Below are 6000 nucleotides of genomic sequence, written 5' to 3' on the forward strand. Positions count from 1 at the left end.
CAGTGCAAGGCCTACTAGAAATATGCAGAAAGTTACTGCTTTGTTTGTTTTTTCATTAAACATTTATTAAGCAGCATCAGTGTGCTGCATTGTGTTAGGCACTGAGGATACCAAGTGGCTGAAAACACACATGCCCTGAGAAGGCATGGTTACAGTAGAAGAGCCAGCCCTGTGAGCACATATTCTGAGTATTAAAAATCCTTTTTAATATTTGATGAAGAGTGCATTGGAGCAAGGACAAGTGATATTCTTGGAGTTGTCCAGGTTTAAGGAGATAAAACTTGCAGAGCAACATAACTGGACATACCTGAAACTGTGAAATAAATCAGTCCGCACCTGAGATACTGTTTTCCTGGACTAGCTGCTCTACAGCCTCCTCTCATTTGTCCCTAGTAGATTCTGTGTTCTACACACTCAGGAATCCTGCCATGCACATTGTAGCTCAGTGCCTTCGTTGTTCCTGTGGCCTCTGTCACCTTCCTCCAGTTCACGATTTCCTATTCATTCCTTAAATCTCAAGTGAAATAGCATCTCTGCTTGGAAGCATTTCTTGGTCCCCCAAAAGCTAAATTTATTACTCAGTCATTTGAAATGCAATATCTAGTTGAAGTGACCACTGTTATAAAATTCTGATATATCTACTTTGTTTTCTTGCGATTTTGCACTTTATTAATTAATTTCAATAAGAATGAATCCTAACGTTTTTCTAATCCTACAAATGACATGTGTCTCTCATTAGGAAAAATATATTCTCTTCCTCAGAAATTGGATTGTAATAATTTAAACCGATGCTGGGTTGTTTCCTACAGTGATTATTTAAATACTCACCTCATAGTATGGAGAGATGGGTTGGTAAGAGTGTACTTCAGAGCTTCCTCAATTTTCTGACTTATTACAGGGGTGAGTCAATTCCTATCTCTCAATGTGGGCTCTGGGAGCCTTGATCTTTGTGTCACTGAGGAGATTGAGCATACAAAAGACTGCAGGTAGAGAACAGAATATGTGCCTCATGGAATAAAAATTTTGAAGCTCCTTTAATCAATCTTTTTCTCAAAATTTTTTTCTGTGTTTAAACGTAAGCATAATTTCATGTTCAAATTGCTTTATTAATAAAATATTGTTATAATCACCTTTATAAGCTTGAAATACCACGCAGTATAGGAACCCTAAACAGTCACAGCAAGTATTGTACACTATATATTTTACATTGTTTATATTATTGACTGTTAATACGCCATCTGCCTCTTTCATCTCCTGAACTAATATCATTTACTCAATTGCCTCATCAGTACTCCTTTTAGTAGAGATTATTTCAATATGTCACACTTCAGAAAAAATATAAGACCTTTGAGAGCTTAGATTCTTTACTTTAGTTTCCTCCAAAATTGCTTTGTATATTATGTCATAAAGATTTCCTAAAACTAAATCAGGCACATTTGATTTTATATGGTTACAATTTATTTGTTTTGGATAAATATTATAAATAGCTATATGAATATGTTTTGAATTATTTTATGATGTCTTGAGAAATTATGTCCATTGTAACATCAGAAACAATTTTGACTTTTTCAGTTGATCTTACAGGTTAGTCGTTGATGTTTTTCCATTTCGTTTTTTCCTCCTGAACTTTCCAGTGAAACCAACATCTCTAAACAATTATCAGAGTGAATGTAATGTCTGGTTTGTTTCTAAAATCTTTATTTTGTTCTGAAATATATTTATACCACACACCTATGAATGTTATAGAAGTGATACTGTTGATTATAAACTTTATAAGACATAATGGACAGAATAATTTCAAACATGTCTGATCAAACTTCTAAGATACCTATATTTTAGTTTACTCTTAATAGATACCAAAGTCCTCTGTATGGAACCCAAATCATGCAGTAGTACCCTTAAAGTATGAATTAATGATTCAAATCATTATTATTTTATAATGCTATGTCTCATAATTTTACCATTTCCCCAATGAGAAGGAATATGTGTTTGCGTGGTAATCAGGATCATTTTTGTATTACTTTCAGCAACAGAAAAATTAACCCTTGCCTCCCTGTTCATATCCTTTCTGAAAAGTACCTGTGCCCATTGGAAGCTTCCATTATGGGGAATGGTGAACCTAGGTAGCTCCTTTGTACCAGGTGACCCTGCCCCTGAAGAGAACCAAGCAGATTCTTTTAGCCAGGAATTTGGAATTTAGAAAGATCAAACTGAGTGAATCATTCAGCTAAGAAAAATGGAGTACCAAGATAACAAAGAGGTATGACTGGAAGTTGGCTCTGAAAAAAGCCAAATCCAGTTACAGAGAGAGGACTGCCACAAGTCAGCAAAGAAGGGTGGTTTTCAGAAAGAAGCAGCCCAATGAAACAGAAGCACAAAGCTAGGCAAGAACAGGAAACGGGCAGTCCCATGAAAGGCAGAAGGAGTGGCCTGGTTCTCAGCTCTCAGGTCTGGGCTAGTGTGACCAAGCTGAGTTGCGCTTTTGTGTCTTATCCTCAGGGGCTATCAAATTTCTTCTACCACGTGCTTCAGATTTTCTAATTGCAACCTAATAATCCTGAGAGGTATTTAAAAATCAAAAGGTATTTATAAATTTAATAATACCTGAGAGGTATTATAAATCAAAAGAGTGGAAGAGATTCTCCTTACAGTTCCATTTCATATAACTTACCAGATCCAAAGTATGTGAATAATAAAATACATTTCAATCTGAAAAATAACTTTTTAATCTTAAGGTATATTTCCATATTAGGAAATCATAAGCAATTTTTTTCACATGGTATCTATCACACAAGCCTATCATGTCAGATGTTCTCTAGTAAATTCTCAAACATCTTCTTGGCCCCAGTCAAACCTGAACTCTAGCATGTGTTAAGCTTGAACTTAATGGACAGTATACTTATTTGCTCAAGTAACAAATGTCCTCTGTTTGTTTCTAAACTGGAATTTTTTCAACTTGTGTTCTTATTTATTCCAAATTCAGTATATTTTTATGTAGGACTCTTGACTCTGAGTGACAAGACCTCCTACCTTGAAATAGCTTAGACAAAAAGATAAACTTATTGGTTCTCATAATGGGATCCTCTAACATTAGATTTCAGGTTTGACTCAAACCATAACTAGTAATCTTTCTCTCTTTGTCTCTTAACTCTGCTTTCCCCTATACAGCCTACTTTCTTGAGTAGGTGCTCTCCTATCTTCCCTCCTGCCAGTTAAGAAATCTTGACAAAAGGAGAATGTCTCATTCTGAATGTTACCAGAGAATATGTGACCCCACTGCTAAGAATTTGCTTCTATGGCCAAGGATAGAATGCTCTGAGTTGCAAGGTCTGGGTCCTGTGTCTACTCTGAAGTCACATGAAGTAAGAATGGAGGAATGGGTAATTTCACCAAGGAAAACCAAGATGCTTTTACTATGAGAAGGACAGGTGGTGCTGGGAAACATAAGCAAAGATATCCCCTATATCTACCCAATACTTCCCATCTCTGTATTTATTCTGACTTTGCATTCCCACCCCAGTTATTATAGCTTCGTTCTTGTCAGTTATGGTCTGTTGACCTACACATTCTTATGCACTTGATAGTGCATTATCTTCCACATTGGATCCACCAATTCAAGAATCATTCATCCAGTGATAGTCTTAGGAGCTGAGACCTTTTATGTGATATGATTCAAAGAGTGCCTGGATATTTCCTTTTTTCCCCCAAATATTTCCCCCTACGACCTGACACAGAGATGTACTTTTTTGGATCCTAGGGGTCTTGGAATTTTCCAGTTTTGTTTAAACACAAATATCCCCTTAGAGTAGTAGTAGCTTAAGCCACTCAGAGTTGGTGCTCTAGCAAGGATTAGCTGATGGCTAGTGATAAAAGTTTTCTGAGGGACAGTGTCTAAGGGAGATGGAATATTAGATGATTTTTGTTGGCACAGCATCAAAGATTTACTTGGTCTAACTTCACAATTTTCTTATGGTTATTCCAGCTCTAAGTCATCGTTTATACTTCTTCAACTCCAATGGAAAAATACAGATAAATTGTATCAGATATAAGAGAAGAGAAAAAAGTTACAAAAGGATTTATTATTCATAGATGTTTTTAAACAATGAAGGGATTTCAAGTGCCAAACCACGAGGAAGACAAGACATGATAGCTATCCATCAGTGCTTGTGGAGTCAGATTCTGTGTCAAAGAAAGATTACGTTATTATCTTTGCAAGTTTTTCTGGTTAAAAAAAAAAACTCATTCAATAACAGACGTTGAGATCATGAAAAATATTACTAAATTCAAGTACAAAGCAATAATGTTTTATTGAATTGAACTGAAGAAGATTTAATTAACTCTTTTAACATTTAGTACCTTCCACATGCCAGACATTAATCTAGGTGTTTGGGCTACACTGATATGTAAAATAGACTGAAATCCTCACCTTCATTGAGCTTACATGTTAGTGGAGAACATAGACAGTAATCAACATAATAAATAAGTAAAATATGTAGGATAATAGAAACTTACAAATGCTATGGCAAAAATAAAATATAGAATAAATTAACAGAAATAAGGAAGGCTATGTGGCGGTAATGGTCCAGTTTTAAGTAGGGTAGACTTGACTGAGAAGATGACATTTGGGCAAAGACTTGAACCGCTGAGGGAGTGAGCCATACGATGTTGGCAGGAGGAAGCTATGGGCAGAGGGAGCAGCCAGCGAGAAGCTCCTGGTGGGAATGTGTCTGGAAGGCTCAGCACCAGCAGTGAGGCTGGTGTACTGGGAGTGAATGAACGAGGAGAAGAGTTGGGGGAGATGAGAACACAGAGGATATTATATATTTTCTACCAAAATGCTTGACTACAAATGGGTTGTATCCTCTGAGGTTCTAAAAGTTTAGCTATTACATTTTTTAATGTATTTTTCTCTGTAAATATGATTAGATTAACAAATTCTGAGCTATGGTCTCCTTTGGTTTGATGTTAGTTTTACCTATTTTAAATTTCTTCAATTTATAATCTCATTTTTTAAATAAATGTGAACTATTTCCTAAATTGGTGTTTCTCCTATGTATGTTAGTAGAGCATTCTCAAAAATGTGTTTTTTTGACCGGGCATGAGGGTGGGAAGCTGCCGTATGTGACTCTATGTAGCCACAGACTGGATGATGATAAGAAGGCCTTGCTGCAAAATATGCCTCAAAGTGGATAACTGCAAACAATCTCCCTCTCCCTCTAGTGTCCAAGAAGGAAAACGTGCAGACCTTAGCTGAGTGGAATTTGTTGGAAACAGAGCTTAAGTGAAGTCGAGATAAAGTTTAGTTTGGACCTGCCCACTGATGTGCTGGGCAACTGTGGACCAGTTATTGACCAAAATCTTAAATAAATGAAAAAGTCTGATGGCATCATTGTGAAGTAACTTAGTAGCTGATGAAATTTATTTGAGAATAGTTTTTACTATGTGTGTTTGGCATTTAGCAATTGTATATATAATCATTTCATAAGCATTTGTTAATATGAAACCCAGTGGATGGAGCTAAAGTATTTTGGAAAAAAATTACAAAACCAGAAGAGTCCCTACTCTTGACAACTATAATACATTTCGGATTTTCTGTCCTGAGTATTTATTCCCAGCCCTGCCTTTGCTACTAAATGATGCAATTTATGGCTTCTTTCTTCCAGGGACTGTGAATGCTTAGAGAAGAGCAATTTATTTAGTGTAAGCCTAAGTAAACACAAGAGAGCAGGTCTATGAAAGGAAATAAAATATTACATTCCAAAAATGGGTCTTATGCTTTTACTTGTTTCTTTTAGTGGTAAAGTTAAGAAATGATCATTTTTTTATTTGATAGAATTTTAGATCTTTTACTAATTGTTTTGAAGTAAAAAATGTTCCCCTTTAGGCCTTGAGTTCTTGCTCAGTGTTTCCTGGATATTAATAGTTATAAATTTTGTTTTACTACCTGTTTAAGTGATATGTGACTATAAGTATATCTTAACTCTTACATAAACAAGAAAA

The sequence above is a fragment of the Hyperoodon ampullatus genome (assembly GCF_949752795.1).
Source record: "Hyperoodon ampullatus genome assembly, chromosome: 1".
Lineage (NCBI taxonomy): Eukaryota > Metazoa > Chordata > Mammalia > Artiodactyla > Ziphiidae > Hyperoodon > Hyperoodon ampullatus.